The following is a 24,299-nucleotide window of genomic DNA, read 5'->3' on the forward strand; positions in this document are numbered from 1 at the left end:
GAGGAAAGAGCTAAACCCTGAACTCTCTAGATAGGGATTTAAATTTCTTCAAGTTAGAGAAACAGCCTAGACATCAATAACACCTAAAAATCTATGTGTCCTGAAAAGAAAGACGCACACAGTAATGACCTTCATTAGGCACGTGACTTTAAATCCAGAGTGTAAATTTCCAGGCAATTGTGAAATTGAGGGCCCATGTTGACCTGTTGACAGCTGATGCATAATATTAATTAATGGTTCACAGGACCCTGGCCAAAATCTACACTGAAACACACAATGCTGTGCTGACACAGCCCAATTTCTTCAACAAGTACAATTAACTCTTCACTTTTTTTTTATGAGATCCTTCAGCTCAAGCAGAGAAGAGGCGTTTACATCAGCACCCTGCAACAGCTTCCCAGTCAGTCTCGGGCCTTTAGGTGCAGCAAGAAAACAAGCTACCCCGGTGCTAAGTGTTGCAATGTTTGGTTCAAAGTAGAGTGCAGAACTTCAGCCAAAAGCACAGGGCTTGTATTTCTAAATCCTAAGTCTGTATTGTTACTGTTGTTTAATTCTTCTGATGCTTCAGTCCCTCTCTCCACGGTGATTAGGCTCCTAAGAGGGTTTGTCTTACTTGAAGCCCAAGCCCAAATAATCAAGGTAAATGTAAAAGTCTCAAGAAAAGTTTCTTCATTTTCTGTGTCTCTGAGGCATTCTTTGCCAGTGCTGATTAAACGACCCCACGACAGAGTGGTCCACACTATGCACAATGAATCTGTCCGCATGGGGTGGATGAGTCGCTTACTCGCAACCACACTGCAGACTGAGACTTTCTCCCGGAAAGGAGCCAAGCGCCTTTACCACGCTGGGGAAAGCACTCTGTTTTCTTCTTAGCCCTCTCTCTTTTTCATTTGTTTTCTTCCCCACTTGTATCTTAAGGGCTAGGACTCCATGTGGTGGTCAGCCAGTTTCCAAATAACAATTTGGGACCTGAATTTTGAAGCCATGCAAGGGATTTTTACACCGACATCATTCTATATCTGCACATCAAATAGCAGAACCCACATTAGAGCAGAGTGAGCGGAACGTTGCATTTATAAAAATCTTTCTCTAAATACATGCATCTCTATCATTGATAAACACACCCCCAAGATATAAATTATGCCTCCAACTTCAGGCAGAGATTGCATAGCTCTGGAAAGTCCTTTGGTTTTTGAATTCTTATAGAAAGAAAACTTCTTGCAGCCGTATCTGAAATAACTTCCAATGGATTATTCACGGTTCCCAGAGATTATCTCCAGAAGCAAGATTGGTGTAAGCAAACTGGCTAGAATATAAGTATGCATTTTTTGAAATAATGGAAATCTATAAGAGCTACGGGCCATTCAGTTATTGTCCTTCTTCCTGTCCTGCTTCCTCTTGTATCAATTTGGGGGGATGTCTATTGGTAGATAAATTGGGGCCACAAAAATGCATTCAATAAATATATCTGGTTTTTTGTTTTTGATTTTGTTTTCTGAAGCTTGCCACCCACTGACTTAAGATCCTGTGAACTAGGAAGCCGCAGAGCCATCACTACCACGCGGGTCAAAGTTCAAACTGATGGTTGGCTGTGGGGAGGGGGGCTGGGGAATTCTGGGTGAGAAGGTGAAGGCATTAAGAAGTACTAATTGGCTATTACAGAGTAGTCACGGGATGTAGAGCACAGCATAAGGAATGTAGTCAATGATATTGTAATAACTGCGTGGTGGCAGGTGGGCACTAGAACTATCAGGGGGGCACTCTGTAAAGTGCAATATGTAATTATCTAACCACTGCGCTGTACTCCTGAAACTAATACAAAATGATATTGACCATAAGCTATAATTAAACAATAAAATAAAATTTGAAAACACCAGTTCGACATTTGGCAGTACAGCTTTTTCTTATTCCTAGGCCAGGGTTCTCTTAATCGTGCTGTACTGTACCTACAAAGTACTCAAAAACAAACCCTGTGAATTATGTCCTAAGGCAGGCTAGTTTTACAGATATGAAAAATTAGACAGAAAGATATGAAATGATTTATTCAGCACAGGCAAGAATAAAGGACTGCTAGCTCTATCTTTCCACATCCATTGCTACATAAGCCCCACTAATTTTCTCAATCTGATAAATTACTGATAAAATCAAAGAGAACATGAAGCTCAGTGTTCTTGTCTCCCAAAGGAAGCCTAAAATCTGTGTTTGTTTGCATATGCATTTCCAAACTGAGTAATTTAGAATCACAGGGCTTATGTCATTTGGTACAGTCTGCCTTCGGGCGTGAAGAACACAGGCATTTTAGTGATGGATGTGGCTCGTGTCACCTGCCCTAACCAAAACCTCCAAAGAAAAGCCAAAGGGAGTCTTGGTGGAGAAGGTGGGACTGTTGGCAGGAAACAGGACAATGCTGGCAAATTCCTTCATGTGTTATTCTTTCAGGGAAGTCGGTAGGCCCAGGGATGGGTCCACAGGCCTGTGGGTGAGTGGAAGTTACAAACTCTGTATATGGTGGACATCATTAGAGACGGGGAAGTCAGCAGGGCATAGACAGATAATGCTCCAGGTAGCTCATCCTAAGTGTAGAAACGTTGATATCAACTAAACCTATGATACAATTGGCTTTCATCAATCAATGCAGCAAATGCAAGTGGAACTAGTTAAGGCTTATATAGCAATCACTAACTTCTAAGAATAAGAGCTAAGAGTAATTGATCAGTTACTGTGTTCCAGACATCACAGTGTTAGTACTTGGTTCTTTCATTTCATTTGCCCCTTGAGACTCTGCAAGTTAAGTAACAAAAGAATCAGAATCAAATGAACTGGAAATTCAGGTAAAGTTTTTTCACTTAGCAGGTATGTGATGTTGGGCAATTAACCTGTGTAAGCCTCAGTTCCCTCGTCTGAAAATGAGATAATGGTACACGCCTTTTAGAAATCTTATAAGGATTAAGTGAGCTGCTATACAGAGAGCACTCAGTATATAAGTGCTATTTACTTTAATTATATTTATTACTTTATGTTTAGTTGTTTTTTACTTGTGCTTAGCAAGTTAATTAACACTGATGGCACAATGTCCTTCAAAAAATATCAAGTTTGATTTTTTTACATGAGGAAATGAAACTTGAAGAGTTTAAGCATCACCTCATTGGTTGAGAGAGTTCACTTTTTCTACTGGGCTACTGTGGTGTGGGTCTTCTCCTTCACTACTCCATGTGTGTGTGTCCCTCACAAACTTTTGTTCTTTGTCCAGGAACCTTTCCAAGTTGGACAGGATCATCCTCTTGTCAAACACATGCAAACCCCTGTGCTTTCCAGAAGAGCAAAGGAAAGACTAAGTAATGTCTGGTCTTCCACAGGGTCAGCTGAGGGGCATCTGTGCGTCCCATGGCCCACACCATTGCACGCTGTCACTGTGTTCTTTAGAGCAACAGCCCAAAGACCCTGCCGGTTGGTAGATCCCTTTATCCTGATGGCCTTACAGCAGAGAGAGGGAGCTAGAATTGCTCTGGTTATCTTCCTGATGTAATTATTTGTATTACAATCTCATTTTCATCATGACTGCCTCGTTATTCCAGGGTACCAAGATCTGGCCTTCCATGATACCATGGTCACCAGTGAGCCCACACAACCTTGCCCCATTCCCATTGTCATGTTCAATTTCACTTTAAAAGATACTGGGTTCTCTAAATCCAATCAAAGACTAACTCCTCAATGAATAAAACAGCAGAGAAGGGGCTGCTTTTTGTACTTTTAAATAGTCAAATGAAAGGGAAACTTTAGCTTTCTGTCAATGGAAACATCAGCCTTGTGCAGTGATTCTTAGTTTCTCTAAGGCTATAGTGGCCCCACTTTGCAGGGAACTGATGTGACTCATTGCACCAAGCCACTTTTGAAAGTCCATGCTCATAATCTGGCTCTCTCTAGAATTCCACCTCTAACTACATCCATTCCCTGGAACCAGAGAGGATGACTGCTAGCCTATGGAATAGTCAGCACTCTGCCCACACATGAGAAATAATCATAGAAAAATGTGATTTTCATGAATGTTATTTTTTTTGGTGTTTGTTGAACATTCAAAGCAAAGAGGAAGATTAAATCATTTCTGGATATGTTGTGCTTAAAAAGAGGATAAAATTAGTACATTCAGTTTTTTCTATATTTGGGGGTGAAGTGGAATTTATCATCCAGAGAAAGGAATATTTCATCCTGGGTTGCCCTACAGGTTGACACGCTGTCCCGTGCACCAAGAGGTCACGGGTTAGATTCCAGACCAGGGCATATACCTGGGTTGTGGATTTAATCCCCAGTGTCTGACCATAGAGGAAGCTGCTGATCAATGTTTCTCTCTGTCTCTTTCTCAAATCAATGATCATGTCCTCAGATGAGGATTTAAAAAGAGAAAGAAAGAAAGGACTATTTCTTAATTCCCCTTAGCATAGAAAGGATGACGGGTAGGATTGTGATTATCTTTGCATTTTGGGAGGCCTTTGTGATGGTGATCTGTAGCGTACAAAATTTACGTGTGCGCGCTCTCAAAAGTCAAGGAAGTAAATATTGGGTTCTTTTTGGTGCTGTCATTATACACAGTTTTAAATGCTCCTGTGGCTCACAAACGTCCGAGAGAGGGAGGATAGGAGTCAGAAGACCAGGGTTTCAGTTTGGGGTTCTTTCAGCATCCATCTGCCTAGGATACCACTTTATCACTGATGTCTCAGGCTGCCTCTCAGTGTGTCAATTTACCCTCCTATGAAAGATATGAAATACTACATGCCTTACCTTTCTCCAAGAGAAGTGGTTACCCAATGTAATTAAGTAAGAATGTAGAGCTCCATGTATTAAAACAAAGTATTGCTAAAAATTCCCCCAAGATGGAAAACAGAAAATAGGATTTCCTTACCACTTTTTTCTACTGCTCGTGAGTAAAGGTACAACACAGCTACTAATGACTAAGGAGAGACAAGGCCAGGACCGGTGCCACAGGCTTCCCAGTCAGCCTGTCTTCTACCCTGGTTTGCTGGGAGCCCTTAGGCAATTTATTTAAGCACCCCATAGTTCAGCATATTTATCTATAAAATGGGTATAATCATACTCACTACCTCACTAGTGTGGCATGGAGTAGTTAATTAACAATGTGTAAAGCTTTTGTATGTGTAAAGTGCAATGTAGGTGCTAATTACTATAAATCCAAAAAAGCACCACAGTTCAATTTTTAATTACCTATATATTTTATTGAAAAACACATAAAGCACATAATAAAACTAACCTGTGTGTCAGAAATTACTGCTGGCCTGCGCTGTCTTGTTCACTCCTCTGCCAGAACTACGGTAGCAATTTCCTAAACCAAAGTGATAATTGTATTTCAGCGGTAGGAATTTAACCAATATGACCAGGCCTAACCAACAATTTACTGTGTCGTAAAAGAACATCTCCCACTCTTGCCTCAATTTCTTTTATTTTTTGTAACTCAATTAGCATGACACCAGGTCCTATTATCAAAATGTTATAATAAAGGCTTATGCCAATTTCATGTTAAAGGATTTAAACACTGAAGTATGATTTTTTTATTTAGGTCTTTGAAGAGTAACCTAAAATATTTCACAAAAAGAGAAAGAGATTTCTACAGTGATTTTCAGGTCTGATTTAAAATGAGCAACTCTAAAGTAGAAGAAGGAAGAAACCTACAGGAACGGATCCCTGGTCTAATCCTCAACTACCAGAGACAACACTGAAAGACATGAATGTCATTGTCTAGGGCCCTTGCCCTCCCACAACAATAGATTCCTCAGTCATAATAACGGCTATTTCTTTTTTCCAACAGATTGTGTTCATCCTTGTTTTATAACTAATGGTCCACCGATACTCAGAATTTCAAGAAGAGGACAAGAGCTAAGATATGAAATTGTGGTCATCATCAGCCTTTAGAAAATGATAGTACAATTATAATCAGTCACATTATTTCTCCCTATGGAAACAAAACACTATAATCAACACATGAAGACCAGAAACATGTAGTCCCTGCCTCAAATTAGCTACCAGGCAGTAGGAAGACAAGACCAAAAATGATAGGAACCAACCTGAGTTTATGCTAAAAGCCAGATGAAAACTGTATGGTTGAATAAATGAAAAAATGGGAAAAAATGAGTGAACAGTGGTAAGGAAATGCAGCACAAGGAAAAGTTCTCTGAAGAAGTCTTGGATGGTGTGCATCCTCAATGGGACTGTAACGGAAGGATGGGGTTGAGCAGGACAAACAGGCAGTGAGTATCTGGGTGATCCACAGTGGAGACTGGGGCCAGATGGAGGGAGAAGGGTGCAGGATGCTGCCCTTTCCTTGAAACCAAGCAATGCCAACCTGGGGCATTTCCAATTATATTTTAAGCTACAGACAAACCTCCAAACATTATGGAGCCGCCTCTTCCAAGTGCCACATCCAAGTGGGCCACTCTGGATGGTGTTGCCTCATTTGACAATGAGTATTTTCCTGGACAACTTGCATAGGTAACAATGAGCGAAATTCATTTCTTTGCGTTTAGCAACAAACATGCTCCATCCTGCCTAAGAAAGAAAGTTGGCCCTCACCATTCTGTTTGTTCTATCCCAGACTCCCTTTCATGCCCATTCCCTTCTCTGCCTCTCACTAGCTTCAGCAGACATGAGAATCTCAGTATGTGGAATTGGACTGGCCCCAGAAAATGCTTGCTGCAACTACAATATTGCTATGGCTTCAAATCACACCACTCATCTACTCAGTGCATGCTCATGGTGTTTAGAAAAAGGAATGAAGGGCTCAATGGGATTGTGGTACATATACCGTTAGATGAAGGATCTAATTTTCCTAGAGAGAGTGTCTCCCCTACTTCATATATGGGAAGGCTGAGAAAAGGAGAGATTTAATCATCTTCCTCCAGAGCCAGTTTTTTTAAGAGCTTGATTACAATGCATATGAAACATTTTAAAGTTTGAGTGCTCCCTATAAACCTGTTCCCTTTATGCTAATTGCTCTCAATAAAAGTAGATCAAGAATGAATCTCTCAGCCCAGGACAAGTCCCAGCGTGCTTGTTAGGCACAAGTTCAGAGCACATAGGTTCTATCAGATAGGCCCTTTGGAAACAGATAGATAGCATGATAGATAAATGATAAAAAGACACACATCATATTAATAGTACATAATTTTACAAGGAACTCAAGGTGATGGAAAATAGGATACAGTAAACAGTTTATCATCACTGATTTCATCGGAGAAAACCCTTTGAAGAGAAGAGACACCCTGTTTTGGCCTACTTGGCTTATCAGCACCAGTGGGGACCCACGCAAAGCTTCACATCCCTTTGAACTGGAATTGGAACAGAAACAGGCTAAAGGAACAGGAAAAGGGGAACCCAGGTGAACTGGCTTGTAGTGAACTCTGAAAGGTCAACTGCCTCCAGAGAAGTCCTTGTTCTTAAGCTGCACTTTGTAAACAAGATGAACCCGGGCCACACTTGCCCTATTTCACCAAAGATTTCAAGAGAGGAGCTTACAGAGGTTCCTCTGGGCAGCCACCAGCTCTGACCCCCATCCAGGTCGCAGGTCTCTATCCCTCTGTGTACACTTTGCTTTCGTCTCTCCCTCGATCACCAACTGCTACTATACTCCAGCTGAGGAGAGGGAATAACCAAATGTGAGGGCTGGAAAGAGCTGGAAAAACAACATCCTGAAGCCCTTCACTTGGACTTGAAATTGCAGAGGAGCTGGTCTGAAAGTTTTATGCTTTGGGGGGCATCTTTAATAGAGACTGAGGGGCTTTAGACCCTTCTTCCTCCCCCACCACGGTACACAGCAAACCTGAGAAAATGCCATGTGCCTTGTCTGAGTTCTGCCTGCTCCATGTAAGCCTGCGTCCCCCTGATAATCTTCCCTCTCCTTACAGAGATGCCTGTAGGGACCCGCAGTCAGAAGATCTGCCAACTCGTGTATGGTCCTGCACTGTTTGCCATGAGAATGGCAATTAGTTCGGATGATAAAAAACCAATTCCTTTGCTTTAAGCTACCAAACACTTGTGAGGCAGCATGATTTGTGGATTAGATCCACTGATTCTACCCAGGCCATTCCCACACTATCGCAACAAGCAGGGTCAAAGCTCTTACAGAGGTCTTTGAAGAATTTGGCCCTAAAACATTGATTTATTGAAGGTTTTCTCTGTGCAGTGTTTGGAAGACTAGAAGAAAGGAAAGGAGCGTGAGCACGGTGCATACTTGTGTGTGTGTGTGTGTGTGTGTGTGTGTGTGTGTTTGTGTAGGCTTAGTGAAAAGTGTCAGCACCAACCACTTTTCCTGCGGGCAAATTCTCCACCAACAGCTTTGGAACAGAGGTAACTTTCCCAATGTTTCTTCTGTCAGGATCCCTAATTTCACATGCACAGAAGGAATGGGGCAATGTACCTACACAAATTAAACAATTACATGAATTTTAAGGTCATGAGGTAACTGATTATATCTCTCGGTGGTTCCATCAGAGTTTTGCAAACATTTAAAAGATGATCTTTTCACATCCTGAAGGATAAATTCTGTAAGAATTATAGTCCCAGAAAAGAGTTCCCTGTTCATGTTCCCAGACCCCTGGAAGATAGCCCAGCATGGAAAGATTGAGGCATCTCTGAAGCATCTCATTGCCAAAGATTAAAAGAGCATTGGACACCATTTCTCTCTCATTCAGTTGGAGGAGCCAAGTGTATGCCAGCTTGTACAAAGTAATGATGATTTTCTTATTTTCACTACCTAACTAGTGTTTCCAGGGAAGCCACAGCAAAACTAGCCAGGACTAGGCTTTATCTGTTTATTTGTAAAGCTACAAATACTTTCTGGGTTTTGTAGCATTCCTTCTTCTAACTTAAGTACTGTTGCATTGTTGAGAAAAGGTCTCAGTTTCTCACTTTTACAAGTCAAATACGTTAACAAATTGTTTTAATTGAAGAGGTACAATTTCAGGGGTGTCAAACTCATTTTCACAGGAGGCCACATCAGCCTTCCAGTTGCCTTCAAAGGGCCGAATGTGATTTTAGGACTGTGTAAATGTAACTACTCCTTAACTAGGGGCAAGGAGCTGGGTGCTGCCACCGGGTAGAAACAAGGTACCGAGCCGGATAAAACAAGGTGGAGAGCTGGATTCCTCCAGCGGGCCTTGTGTTCACCACCTGTGATTTAGAGGAAACATTTGGAGATGTCAGGATTTGATTGGGGCGGATGAAAAGCAGGAAATATCAGCTCTTCTCCAGCAGAAAAGAGTGAAATTCTGACCACAGTCTGCTCCACCCCAGGGTTCTGCAGCTTCTCCCTCCACTTCCCCCAACCCTGAAAGCAAACCATGGATTTGAGTCCTAAAAGAAATTATAACCCAAGTAATAACAGCAAGACAGAATGCATTTTAATTTTAAATTGTTTAGCTTTCTTGGAGTGAGGAAACAAAACTTCTTAGATAATCAAATAAAACATGATAGCACCCTGGAATATTAATAGCCCCAAACTAGTTCTCATACGGTTTGATTCCCATCAGGCGAAGTGTGGGAAGTAGCTGTGTCATCAGTACTGATCCGATGAGAGCCGCAGGGGTCCTGCTCAGCAGCTCCGTTCACCATAAAAAATCTATCCAGAAAATAGTTGTAATCAAGCAGTATATTCTTAATGTTCTTCTCGATGGGTTAAGTGCCATTTTTTACCTCTAAAATAAACGATCTCACCTGCATTTATCTCAGCAGATGAATCTAGACAATCAGGAATATAAAGGAAAACACTTGCCCATTTTCATCGGAAGGGTAGTCTTGGGCTTGTACATTCTTTAGTTGTCCTATATACCCGAAGCCAAATGAGCACTGTAGGGGAATAAATATGTTTTCAGAATGAATCTAAACTAAAAGGACTAGGAGTAATGTTTTCATAGTTATGCAAATTGATTCTGAATCCCAAGGGAAGTAGTAGATAACGCCTATTACATATCACAGCAATCTCAACTTCTCAGTGGTGGAAGGGAATTAACATTTACTCAGAATCTTCTCTGTGCTAGACACTGTACAGGCATTTTTACTTGCATTTAATCCCCACACCCAGAGCTGACACTCAGCTGGTCTGTTCCAATGCAGCCTACTGGTTGGCACCCAGTGCCACTAGCCAGATATCATTTCTGATTGGCCTGTGCCCTGAGCAATCTTTCAAGAGTGCTGTTATTGTTATCACAGTATTAACAGATGAAAAAAACTGCAGTTCATGTGAATAAGTAAACTGAGAGTCACACAGACTTTGGGGGAATAAAAATTCAAACACAACCAATCTCCTCTTTTCATGCTTCACTTACGTCTATTTAATTTGTTCCACGTTTTTACTTTGCTTAGAAAGTTGAGGTGGGGTTTTGGTACTTTCCCCAATATAATCTCAAGAATGTAAATAGTGTCACTTGAGTACTTCTATAAGAATTCACTGAGGGCCCTGTTGACAAAGCAGTTTTGAATATTACGTATATATGAAAGAATTTGTAAGGTATTTTCAACAGTATTGAGCACTTATTGAAGGATCCTAGAACGTGACTGCTGGAGAACACCTGCCAAGTGCTCTGTGAGTAAGCAACATTCATCCATCCACTCAACGAATACAGAGTAGTCAAGAAGAACTTTCTGTCTGGAATGAAAAAATAAAACCTGAGTCAGGATGAACTTCAATGTTCCTCCAGTCCCATCACTCATCTGATGCTTCAATGTTTTATTCATTATTCCAAACAAATGACTTTTCGGTTCACGTTCTAACACTTGCGAAGCCAGAGAACACATCTTAGGATAGCTGTGTCTGTTAGAAAGTTATTTCTTACTTATATTACTGGCCTTAATTAGGAAAAATTTCAATACCCCTTTCACGTGGTAAATCTTCAACAATCTGCACACAAAGACAGCTTACCTTATGCCGCCATCCGTCTTTATCTTCTCCAGATGGATGGCCCAAGTTCTTCAACCATGTCTTATATGGAACGCATCTCAGCTTCCCTCCTGATCCCTCATGACCCCCTTCCTTCAGAGCTCTCCCATACATGTTTTCTTCTCCATCAGAATATCCTGAACCCATTCACCAGTCCCTGTTCATGTTCTGGATACAACAGAGTAGAGCCTGTTCTTGCGAAGTAGTCAGGAATGCAGAGCACACATAGGTAAAAAGTACTCTGAAAGAATTGCAAAGTGATGTGTAACAAATGCCAATACATAGGGTCAACGTTATAAATATTGAGCCAAATGGATACCAAGGGATTCGAACCAGAGAATTCTTCCCAGAAAAGGAGATCAAATATACCCTGGAAGAGTCACAGAAGAGTGTGGAAAGCATTTGGGGACTGGGGAAGACATATCACATGGCATTCAGAGGTCTTAAAATGGACTTTCACAGCAGGACACAGACACTCCACTGAAAATGTATGAAGACTGGAAGACTGTAGGAAGAGGAGTTCTTGAGGAAGAGATGAAGGCTGGAACTGAAGTATGTTCACCTTCTTCGTTTTGACTGGTGGTTTACATACTTTATTTCACTAATCCTCATATTTATCCTGTTAAACATCCATATGCATATTTTAGATGAGGGGAAAAAGACAAAGTAAGTAATAGAAGGATTCAGGAGTCAAATATGAGTTCTGTTTTGGAGATAAGGCCTTGGACCTTTCCTCTACATTTTGTGGGAAAAGGAACAGTTGGTGGGAGTCTCTAAATGCCAGGAAGACATAAAAAGGTATGATCTTACTTCTGTTCCATCAAGACAGAATGTTCTGTTGCTGGTAGTAAAGGTGCTTAGTATACCATGTTTGGGTCTTATTAAATTTGCACATGTATGATGCTAACTTAAGTAAAATTTCTAATCATTAAAAATGCTGGGTGAAAACACATGCCCAAAGCTATATTTCCTTGAATCAATACATGGTTCCTTCTAAGATCACAGTCCTACAATGAAAATATACAAACAAAGTGGTCCCAAAGGAGATAATTTAGATAATGTTATCATTTTACTATCTTCATTTTTCATTGGTGAATCACTTCACTAACCACAAGTATCCTATCAATTTTTCAGTTTTAATGGAATAGCAGCCATCCAAAGCCATCATGTTGGAAGCTGGACAGGACCCCGATATTAGAGAGGGTAAATCACATATTTCAGTTCACAAAACCAGTTAGTGACCTGCATGACTAAAGCACAAATCTAGACTTTGGGACTCAACAGCTCCCTGCTACCTCTTAGGACAAATGTCAGCCAGGACAAGCCCAGCATGGTGTCCTCAAAATGTCAGCACTCCAACTGAGATGTGGGGGGAAAAGCCAACCCTGTTCACTCCTGTCCATCTTCCTTCCACATAATTGAGTTGCTGCTTGACTAAATTCATCAAATCAGCCAGTGTCTGAAATAGTCGGAGAAGACCTAGATCAGGCATCCCCACCTGATATCTGTGTCTATTTCTCTTTGAATATACAGAATATAGATCTTGACATGGACTAAACAAAACTGAGAAAGATTGGTGTGCAGACATAGACATTGTCCAGAAAAGCTGGACTCTATGTTTGACTTCCCAACAGTTATAAAGTCACTGGATTGTTAACCCAGTTCTTCCTAATGAAACCAAAACTGATCATTTTTATTCCTCAGGGAAATAATCATAAAATAAGAAGCCTAGAAGCCTCAGGGTGTTCAGAGTGAAATTACAACTATTCCTCTATATAGTATCTGTTCCAAATTCTAAAATCCTCCTGAAGACCAGCTGACCGGTCAAAATGACAAATGGTCTCAGAGTGTGGGTCCATTGGATCTTCCTATTCAGTTTAGTCCTTTAGGTGGAAATCGGTCCTAAGAAATTCTTTAATAGCCCAAAACCCTCAGAAACTCCATGCTCCCAGGTTAGTCAGGCATACATGACAAGAATTAAAGGTGCTAACTGGATTTTGGTTGTTTTCTTTTTTTCTTCTTAATTTTCTTTTGATTTTTTTAAAAATGCTTTGCATCTAAAGTAAGTTTTTTTTTTCATGAGTGCTTAACAGGTTTTAATTTTATGAAACATTGTGCAACCAGATCCCTCAGGGAACAGTAATTAACTGGGATTATGTTTTCATTTCAGTGAATTCTAAATGAGAAGCCTAAATACTGATTCTGTCTATAACCAAATGGGAAAACACACAGCCATGCTCCTTCTTAAAATTTCCTAATGGTATTTACAATTGCCCCTTGCTTAAGCAGGCCTTCCTCAGGAAATGCAACGGGTCACTGCAAATAATGGAAAAAGTTTACTTTTGATTTCGATAGTTGTTCCTGGCAATCTCAATCCACATTCTTCCCACCTAGGGCTGACTACCACCCAAAAAAGGGCAGAATATTCATTAACAAATAATTATTGTGTGTCTATTATGGCTCAGGGAGTGTTTGAGTCACTGGGTATGATTATAAATGTGGCATCATTTTCAAGTGGAACAAGGTCATTTCAAAATGAGAATGAGGAGATGAAGAACTATTGCTATATTTAAATTACATGCTAAGTATGAGTTCAGGAAAAAAAAATGATCCCTATCTCATGAGTTCTAGTGTGGCATTGCTGCACTTGAGTAGTTAGCCTTGGAGTTACCCTTGATTCAAATTTTGGTTCTACCATTTACTAGATTTTGATCTTGGGCGGTGAATTACTCTTCAAGCCTCTCTCCTCTGTTGTTCTATAAAACAAGAATAATAGTTGCTACCTTAAATGGCTTTCGTAGTATTTAGGGAGATACTGATACTTGGAATATACCCCATAAATGGCAACCATCATGAGGACGATTATCATCGTAAAGCACCAAGAAAACTGTCCAACCCAAAACAGCCAGTGGCCAGCAGCTGTTGCTTTTCTGCCCACCCATTGAGAAGCCAGCATCCGCAACCGTGGAGAACAGATCTGTGCACAGAGGTAGGTGAACATGGTCTTTTTTTTTTTAAGATTTTATTTATTTATCTTTAGAGGGGAAGGGAAGGAGAGAAGGAGAGAAATATCAATGTATGGTTGCCTCTGCTGGGGACACACAATGTATCGTGTGTCCCCTGCTGGGAACTGGCCTGCAACCCAGGCATGTGCCCTGACTGGGAATCGAACTGCGATCCTCTGGTTCACAGGCCTGTGCTCAATCCACTGAGCTACACCAGCCAGGGCTGAACATGGTCTTTTTACCTCTAGCCCATGCTTCTGGCATCTTGCGACTAGAAGATCACAACAAAGACTTAATTCAGATAAAGTATGTGAAATGTCAAGAAATATTCATAAATTATGTAGATGTCTCCTATGGGTAATTTTCTAAAGTGGAATTTTATTAATTTCAAGTTCACAGGGCAATCAAAATCAGCTGGGATGATTTCTGTCCTTGGGGAACCTGTTTTAAGCAATACATGGAAGAGAGGTGTCGTTAATCTGTCAGTTGTGTCTCTCTATATGGGCCCACTTTCACAATACTTTAGGCACTTGGACCAAGCCATCTTCTCCTTCACACTGTTGACTTACATCTTCTACAGAGCTCGCTACACAAAGGCACAGTTCATCCTGATTCATCCTGGTTCAACACAGTTCACGTCTGAATTTTAACACATTTTTCTGAATAAGGCTCCAGTTCAGTCTCTGTACTGTACTAATAAGACGACAAGCAAATTCGAAAGTGATTTTTACCACTTAGGATAATTATCTCATGATGACATGAAATTTTCTTTTTCACGGCCTCTTGAAAGGAAATACATAGGAATGTTAGCCTTGGTTTAGGGAGACCTGCACTGAGAGAAGGAATAAAATAAATACCCTTTCATTGAGCGGTCACTGACTTTCCTAATGGAGTTTGGTGGCTAGACTTTCAGGAAGTTCACAGGTTCAGACAATTCAAGTGAGTCTTTGAAAAATGGGCCAAATGACTGATGCCCAGTGTAGAATGGGAACAATGAATGTGCTAACAACAAATCACTCTTATCTAATCATTACCGTAGATCCCCGAAGGACTTCTAAGAGTCCATATTGCCAACATAGATTGGGTTACTAATTTGGTTGTTGCAAGAATGTGATAAAAAGGTATTTATCCCAATATGTCTCTTTTTCATGTAGTTTTAAATAAAAGCACACACGTACCAAAAATCAAACCATTTCTTCCCTTTCTATGAAATATGACCATAAACCATATTTCTTACACCTGATTGTTCTTCACACTATTGCTATCAGAGGCTTAGGTAATAAAATAGTATCAATTTCAAAATCATTTTATTTGACTCTATATTCCTCCTTTCAAGTTTTGTTCTTTCTTAGGAATGAAATACTCTCTACTTACAGTTTTCAAATTGCAGCATAGGAGTAACCTTCTCAAGAAACGGAAAAAGAAAAACATTTTACAGTATGAAGTTTGCAAGTAATTCCACATAAATTACTTCACTAGATATAGTTATTCAAAAAGTACCTACTTGATTATTGCATTTCCAGGGAGAGTGTGAGGCACTGACGACACCATAACAAAAGACGGTATCTGACCGTCTGACCGCAGGCGTCCTTGTGCCAGATAGGACATTATCATTCTACCCATTTTGTAAGTGAAGGAGATTAAGGGACTTGGTTAAAGACACACAGCTAGAAAGTGCCAAACCTGAAGTTCAAATTGAAGTCTCTCTTCACTGAGTACTGAGAGACTTCAGTATGGACTTCAGTCCAGTATGAAGTCCAGTAACGGACTTCACTGAGTCCATTCTGTTCAGTTATCACTGCCCCTCCTGACTCTCCAAGCGGAGGGACTGACCGCCTCTGCCTCTCACTGATGGAGAACTTTCTCACCTAAGAATCCAATGGGTACTTGATAAAGATTCAGCATAATGGAAGTTTCTTCTGCAAAGGACACGTGAAATGTTTATGCTCAGAATTTATCTCAGGCCCACTTCAGTGTCAGCAGCAGGTTCACGCGCAAAGGGCTTTGCGTTTAAGTTTTCTGCATGGCACAAACTGAAAGGAAACGTTTTTAAAGTCATGTTTCCGCCTTAACTGTGTGGGTTTTAATCAGTAGCAAGTATTATCTGACTTTCAAACATCTACTCTTTTATCTGACTTTCAAATATTTACTCTCACAAGAGTAAGTGTGATAGCTATTGTCATATGCTCCAAGATTATTTTTTTATTTTTAAAGGTGGAGAAGTGACTTGCTCTTTCATCTACACACAAAATGATTGTCCAAGGAAAGATCTGTATCTAATCAAGGAGATAAAGGAAGCATCTCATTAATTTGAGAAAGCTATTAATAAGCACAATCTTAATTTGTACTGCAAAAAAAAAGTGTTACTAGAACAGAAAAGAAACTGTCATATTCTATAAGCCATCTATCACAGGAGCCATTGAGCAACAGGAACTTTTAAGGTATAATAATTAGCTTCACAAGTCAGGAACTCCCAGACATACTCAGCTTCTCCTATGGTTTTTATTAGAAATCCTTTTTAGAAAAATGACATGCTTATCAATTGTATAGCTGTCACTTTAAGGACATCCTTCTTGCCTTTATTTCCTCTTGCACTTGTAAGTGTGGAAGATATTCTTCAAGCCTGTGCACCCTTTCTGATTCTTGCCACTAGGACTTTTTTACCCACTGGGTTGTAGCATCTCCCATTTTCACTGTAATTTCTCTGGCACAGATAAAAACAAAAGGATGAAAGCAGTTCAGAAAAGGGGCTATCTAAACAGACCTTCAGAAGATCCTGATACTGTGTTGGAATATCTCCTGCCACTGAAGTGTGGTCTGGAAACACACAAAAGAGCCAGTTACTAAGAGCAAGGTTCTTTTGAGAGGAGGTGCAGGATTGGAATTGATGAGGAAAGCAGAAAGAGCCAGGCCAATAGCAGAGTAGTGACTGCCCTTGTGGAGAACAGGTAGACTGGGAAATTTATACACTGTCCAGTATGGCAGCCACTAGCCAGCCACCTGTGTTGGAATATTTGGATTGTGGTTAGTGTACGGTGAGATATGCTATAACTGTAAAATATACAGGACTGAGTAACAAAAAAGGCAAATATCTATTAATAAGTTTTATGTTGGTTATATTACATGTTTAAATAATATAGTAATAATGTTCAATTAAAGAAAATACATTCTTAAAATTCATTTTACCTGTTTCATTTTGCTTTTTTAATGTGACTATTAGAATGTGTGTATATTAAATTATATACATGGCTCACAATAGAATTCTACTGGACATCACTGTGATAGGTTAATTTGGCTTATCTTCACCCGCCTAAAAACTACTGCATCCGAGGAGTGAAAAATCCTTTCTACTAAAAAACATTTTCTTTGATTGAGAGGTTTCGACGGAAAATGGCAGAAACAAAGGTTTGATTAAGGATCTTTACACTGGTATTTATCCAATCTTTTTCTTTCACCCAAGTAGAAACAGCCTCTTGCGTGCTCTATTGAAAGCTGTTGTCAAAACAGTATCTCTTATTTTGAATAAAATCAGAATCTCCAAATCTTGAGAGAAACTCAACTCTTACAGAATTTCTAGCTCATTTTTCAGATCCCACAAAGTCCAACAACTATCAGAACTTGATGGTTAAGTGTCAACCTAAAGGGAACCATAAAAGGTTGAAAATGCCATTTCTAGATCAGGAAATCACTTTCTTTGGCTCTCTTCTTCATGCGGCTATTTCTATTTAACCCTTGATAAAGTGAAGAAAACGACAGAATAATACTTCTCAAGGGATTTTAACCCTGTTGGGATAGTTTGGGAAAGGGGCTTCTCTCACTCATGTGTCACAGAGAAGGTCACCAGTGCACTTCCATGAGTAACTAGTCTGTTAAATAGCTTGCGCTCATTAGTGACACTTGAAATGGTCATCACAGGAATTTGCAGTTATCGGATTTTCATCAAAGAATAAGATAAATACAAAAAATCTAAGAATTGGAAGGAGCATTAGTTGTGGATTTGTTTGATCACAGGTCACAAAAATCTGGAATAAAAGTTAGGGAGCTCAAGGCAGTGAGACTACTCTACATGGCACTATAACTGTGGGCATAGATCATTACAAATTCGTTCAAACACATAGAACATACAATATCAAGAGTGAACCCTAATGTAAACGATGGCCTCTGGGTGACAATGATGTGTCAATGTAGGGTCACCAGCTGTAACAAAGGTACTCTCTGATGAGCGATGTTGATAATGGGGGAGGCTGTGCAGGGGAGGGGTCAGGTGGTATGGGGAAATCATTGTGGACTTAAAACTGCTCTAGGAAATAAATTCTATATATATATACAAAATAAAACATGTATAAATATATATTACACATATATATTATATATGTCTGTTACGAATATATATTTTATATATGCTGTCTGTCCAAAAGGTATCCAGCCATGTAATATGAAAAATAGAGATATTTATTGAAGGCACAAGATACAAGAAACATTATACATAGGACAATGATGCCTCAGTCCCCTTCAAAGTAGGCACCTTGGGGACCTCACACAGTTCTCCCCATTGCCATCAGCTGCCCCATCATATTTTCCTCAATTTTATCAGTGGTCTGAACTCTCTTCCCTTTAAAGATGATTTTAGTTTTTGGAAAAGCAAGTTGACAGGACACTGAATGTGGGCTCTAGGGCGGCTGAGTCACCTGGATGATCTGATGTCTTGCCAAAAAACCTCTGTAGGAGACGTGATGCATGAGAAGCTCATTGTCATTATGAAGCTGCCAATCACCAGTTGCCCATAGATGTGGCCTTCTGAATCATCTGCATAGTTTCTGCAGAAGAAAGTCCAAGCTTAACACAAAATTTGATGCAGATTTGTCGCTGTACTTGCTCAGTCATTTTGAATGCAATAGCCACACAGTACACATACTCACTCACTGGTGTCTACCACCCCCACTGACTAGTACAGTGAAGTCATCATTGTTCACTGACACACACCCCAGTGCACTGTCCTTGGCTACCAGGTTACCTCCATGTCATGCAAACTGTTGATGTTATATCACAGTGGCTGGACTTTTTCTGAATGTATATTTTAAAAGTTTAGGTCTTAATGTTTTCCTCACATAACCAATATCTGCAAGTGGATTATCCATATCTGGTGCCATGGTTCTGTGCTGCCACTAGGTATGTAGGTTCTTTCTGTCTATCTGCTCGATGGCATTTGGCTGGTAGGTCCTCACCTTCACATTTTACACCTTGTTGTTGCAAGATGCTGCTAAACTTCTGGGTATTTCTCTGTCTCGGGAAGGAGGATCAGGAAGCAGCAGTTTCTCTTTGAGCCAAAGACTTCCCAGAAACCCTTAGGTCATGTCTCATGGGCCAGAAATGTGTCACATGACCAACCCAGATGCAAGAGAGGCTAAAAAAGCTAGTGCTTTTAGCTAGACTCATGGCTATACTGAACAAAGTCAGAATTCTTTTACTAAGGAAAAGGGAGATGCACTTTGTGGGGGCATTTGCAGTCAGGAGGATCCTCCACAGGAGGATCTAGAGACTTTCTCTAATCACTTTAGACGTATTGCAACCGAAATAACTGATAATGTTTACCTTTGTCGAGTTTGAAAAAGCTGAAGAAGAAAAGCATTCAAACTTTCAAGAAGCTATCACTTTTATAGTTCTGATACAGGCCACTGGGAATGAGAACTATTTATTGGCTAAACACTTGAAATAAATGTTTGTTGACTATAATGTTTTTTTAACCAGCTGGTACAAATATATTTGAATAATAATGAGATGTTCCCATTATTATCAGAATAATATTGAAAATAGCATTTGACTATAAGACATCACCTATGAGTTCAATGGTGAGTAAAACAATTTGGAAAAGACTGAAGAGAAAGAACCTATTTAAGTTCTGTTTCTGTAAATATTGTCTTCCAAATATTATCTCTAACTAATTTAACCATCTTTTCCCAAAAAAATGTAAAAAGATTCTTCCAGTCTGGTAATTAGAAAGGAATCACTGAAGGCCACAGATATTGCCCACCTACCAAGAGGAAATGGCATAATCTAGTCAGTCATTCATCTTGAAGATTTATGGGATGTGTCCTTAGAAATGCAATGAAACAGAACAGAAGACAGTAGAATAGAATAGAATAGAATAGAATAGAATAGAATAGAATAGAATAGAATAGAATAGAATAACAGAAATGCATCATTTGCAATAAAGGTTACATTGTTCTAAGAAACTTCTGTATTGTTTATATATGTTTGTATGTACTAATTACAATGTAAAACAAATTTCGTTCTATGGGTTGTGGTCAAGAATGTTTAAAAAGCCACTGTCTTAGAGGCTCTTTCAGTGACTGAACTTAACAGTCAGCTGGTAGGTGGAAGCAGGTAGAAGTGGACATCTGGGTACCTTGGGACTTTTGATGACCAGCCCCAAGGCCCAGTGCTGGTAAAAGCTGACCTTGGTGCACAGTTTGGTCCTTCCTGTATGAACCCAAGCTCAGCAGAGGCAGCCACAATCTGTGGACTGCTTATAGCTACAAACAGTTTGCAGAGGGCCAGTCACAGGCAGTGTCTTATACTGGTCTGAACCAGAGTCCCTCCCAAGAGGCCCAAAACAAACAAATCCAGTTGCCAGCTTCAGACAACTTCAGAAGCAGCATATCCAAAGGGAGGTCTTAGCAGTCAGCAAACCTTGCTGAGGCAAACCGTACTTCGTGTGGTCAGCACCTGTACAGCAGATCACACACTATGGTTGGCATTGAGCCTCACAGTAAGACAGCCTGAGGGTTGATATCACACACTAAGAGGCCAATAGGTATCAGTACTCAATTGCAGCAAGAAGGCCCACATAACACACACAAGGGACATTCCTCAAGCATCCAGCTCATGTGATCAAGGAGACTGCACCACTGGAACCCACAGGACACCTACTACATAAGGCCACCCCTCAAAGGTAGGTAGTTGTAGATAATCTACATAACACTTAGAAACAAATGCAAAGAGGTAACCAAAAGGAGGAGACGAAGAAACAAGCCCAAAATGAAAGTATAAGAGAAATCTCCAAGAAAAAAAAACTAAATTAAAGGGAGGCAAGCAATTTATCATATATAAAGTTCAAAGTAATTATTATAAGGATGTTCAATGGCAAAAAAAGGACATAGAAACTACAAAAAAAAGACCAGTCAAAATGGAAAATACAGTATCTGAAATAAAGAATACACTGAAAAGAATAAACAATAGGTTGGATGAAGCAGAGAATCAAATCAGTGAGTTGGAAAACAAGGTAGGAGAAAATATTCAATCAAAGCAGATAAAAATGAGGATAGTTTTAAGGAATCTTTGGTACAACATGAAGCATAACAACATCCACATCATAAGGGTACCAGAAACCAAAAAAAGAGCAAGGGATTGAGAACCTGTTTGAAAAAATAATGACCAAAAACTTTCCTAACTTTGTGAAGGAAAAAGACATACTAGTTCAAGAAGCACAGAGTCCCATACAAAATGAATCCCAACAGGCCCACACCAAGACATAGTATAATTAAAATGGCAAAGGTTAAAGACAAAGATAGAATTTTAAAAGCTATAAGAGAGAGCTCCCATGAGATTGTCAGCTGATTTCTCAACAGAAAAATTTCAGGTAAAAATGGATGGCATAAAATGTTCAAAGTGATGAAAAGCAAAGACCTATAACCCAGACTATTTTACCCAGTAAGGCTATCACTTAAAAGTGAAGGAGATATTTAGAGCTTCCCAGACAAGAGAAAGCTAGTTTGTTACCACCAAATCATTATTACAAGAAATGTTCAAGGGTCTGCTTTAGGAAGAAAAAGGAAAAGAAAAAGAAGAAGAAGAAGAAAGGAAGGGGGTGGGGAAGAAGGAGAACAGAGGAACATAATTAAAAGAATATAATGGCAATAAATATGTACCTATCAATAATTACTTTAAATGTAAAAAGCTTAAATACCCCAATCAAAAGACATAGGATAGCTAAATGGATAAGAAAACAAGACTCATCTATCTGTGGTCTACAAGAGACCCACCTCAGAATAAAAGATACACACAGACTACAAATAAAGGAATGGAAAAAGACGTTTCAGGCAAATGGGGAAAAAAAGGTTGGATAGCAACACTTACATCTGAAAAATAAACTTACAATAAGACTTTACTTACAGTAAGAGGCAAAAAAGAACACTATATAATGGTAAAGGGAGCAATCCAACAAAAAGATATAACCCTCATAAATATTAATGCACCCAACATAAGAGCACCTAAATATGTAAAGCAAATATTGATGGACAAAAACAGAGATTGACTGATACAGTCATAGTAAGGGAATTTTTCCCCTTTTTTTATCCTCATCCAAGGACATTTTCACATTGCAGAGAGAGAAGAAGGGAGAGAAAGACAGAAAAAGAGACATCAGTAAAAGACAGAAACAGGGACTGGTTGCCTTCTCATACACACCTGGATCAGGGATCAAACCACAACCTGGTATATCCCCTGACGAGGAATTGAATCTGTAGCCTTTCGGTCTACAGGATGACACTTCAGTCATCTGACCCATACCAGCCAGGGCCACAGAAGGAGATTTTAATACCCCTTGACATCAATGGAAAGATCTTCCAGACAGAAAATCAACAAGAAAACAGCAGCCTTAAATGACTCACTAGATCAGGTGGATTTAATTGATATCTTCAGAGAATTTCACCCCAAAGCAGCAGAATACACATTCTTTTCAAGTGCACTCAAAACATTTTTTTAGATAGAACACACATTAGGACACAAAACAAGTCTCAATTAATTTAAGAAGATTGAAATCATATCAAGTATCTTCTCTATCACAAGAAAAAACTGAAAAACACACAAAGACACAGAAGTGAAAGAATACATCACTAAGCAACGAATGGGTTAACAATGAGATCAAAGAAGAAATCAAAAGATACCTTCAAACAAATGAAAATGAGAACACAACCCCAAATCTATGTAACAGAGTGAAAGCAGTCCTAAGAGGGAAATTCCCAGTATTACAGGCCTATCTCAAGAAACAAAAACAATCTCAAATAAACAATCTAACTTTTTATTTAAATAAACTTGAAAAAGAAAAAATAAACAAAACGCAAAGGGAGTAGAAGGAAGAAAATAATAAAGATCAGAGTGGAAATAATAAAACAGAGTCTTTAAAGACAATACAAAACATCAATGAAACCAACAGCTGGTTCTTTGAAAATATTAACAAGATCGACAAACCTTTAACCAGATTCATCAAGAAAAAAAAAGAGAGGACTCACATAAATAAAATCAGATATGAAAGACAAGAAGTAATAACACCAAAAAATAAAGGATTATAAGAAAATTTTATAAACTATATGACAACAATTTTGAAAATCTTAAATGGATAAATTCTTAGAAATATACAATCTTCCAAAACTGAATCAGGAAGAATCAGGAAATCTGAATAAATAGGTTACAACTAGAGAAACTGAAGCAGTAATCAAAAAATTTTCCAACAAACAAAAGCCCTGGATCAGACAATTTCACAGGTAAATTTTACCAAACATTCAAAGAATGAATACCTACCTTTGCCAAACTATTCCAAAAATCCAAGACTCCCAAGCTGACTGTATAAAGCCAGCATTATCCTAATCCAGAACCACATAAACACACCTAAAAGAAAGAAAATTATAGGCCAATATCTCTAGTGAACATAGATGCTAAAATCTTCAACAAAATATTAGCAAATGAGATCCAGCCATATATTTAAAAAGCATACACCATGATCAAATGAGATTTATTCCAGGTATGCAAGGTTGGTACAATATCTGCAAACATCTAACTTTACACTTTTAGGAACTTGAAAAAGAAAAATAAACAAAGCCCAGAGTGAGTTGAAGGAATGAGAAATGCAAATTAAAAACACAACAAGGTATCACCTCACACTAGTCCAAATGGCTATTATCAATGCTCGCTTCAGCAGCACGTGTACTAAAATTGGAACAATACAGAGAAGATTAGCGTGGCCCCTGCACAAATGGCTATCATCAATAAACCAACAAAAAATAAGTGATAGCAAACATGCGGAGAAAGGGGAATCCTGATGCACTGTTCATGAGAATGCAGATTTGTGCAAGCTCTGCAGAAAGCAGTATAGAGTTACCTCAAAAAGTTAAAAATGGCACTGCCTTATGACCCAGTGATTCCTCTTCTGGGAATTTTTGCGAAGAAACCTGAAACCAGAAACCTGAAAGAATATATGTACCTCTTTGTTCATTGCAGTATTGTTTATAACAGCGAAGATATGGAAGCAGCTTAAGTGCCCATCAGTAGGAGAGTGGATAAAATAGCTGTGGTACATT

At 39.3% G+C, this 24,299-nt stretch overlaps 1 non-coding gene across 1 annotated transcript; it reads left to right on the plus strand.

The window, feature by feature from the left end:
* Positions 1-23,904: 23,904 nt before the first annotated feature.
* On the plus strand, positions 23,905-24,014 carry LOC119000859 (U6 spliceosomal RNA). The gene has a single exon (XR_005069424.1). It is a non-coding gene; the product is annotated as a U6 spliceosomal RNA (small nuclear RNA).
* The last annotated feature ends 285 nt before the right edge of the window (positions 24,015-24,299 follow it).

Source organism: Sturnira hondurensis, unplaced genomic scaffold (assembly GCF_014824575.4).
Source record: "Sturnira hondurensis isolate 20B ecotype Veracruz unplaced genomic scaffold, ASM1482457v3 Scaffold0016284, whole genome shotgun sequence".
Lineage (NCBI taxonomy): Eukaryota > Metazoa > Chordata > Mammalia > Chiroptera > Phyllostomidae > Sturnira > Sturnira hondurensis.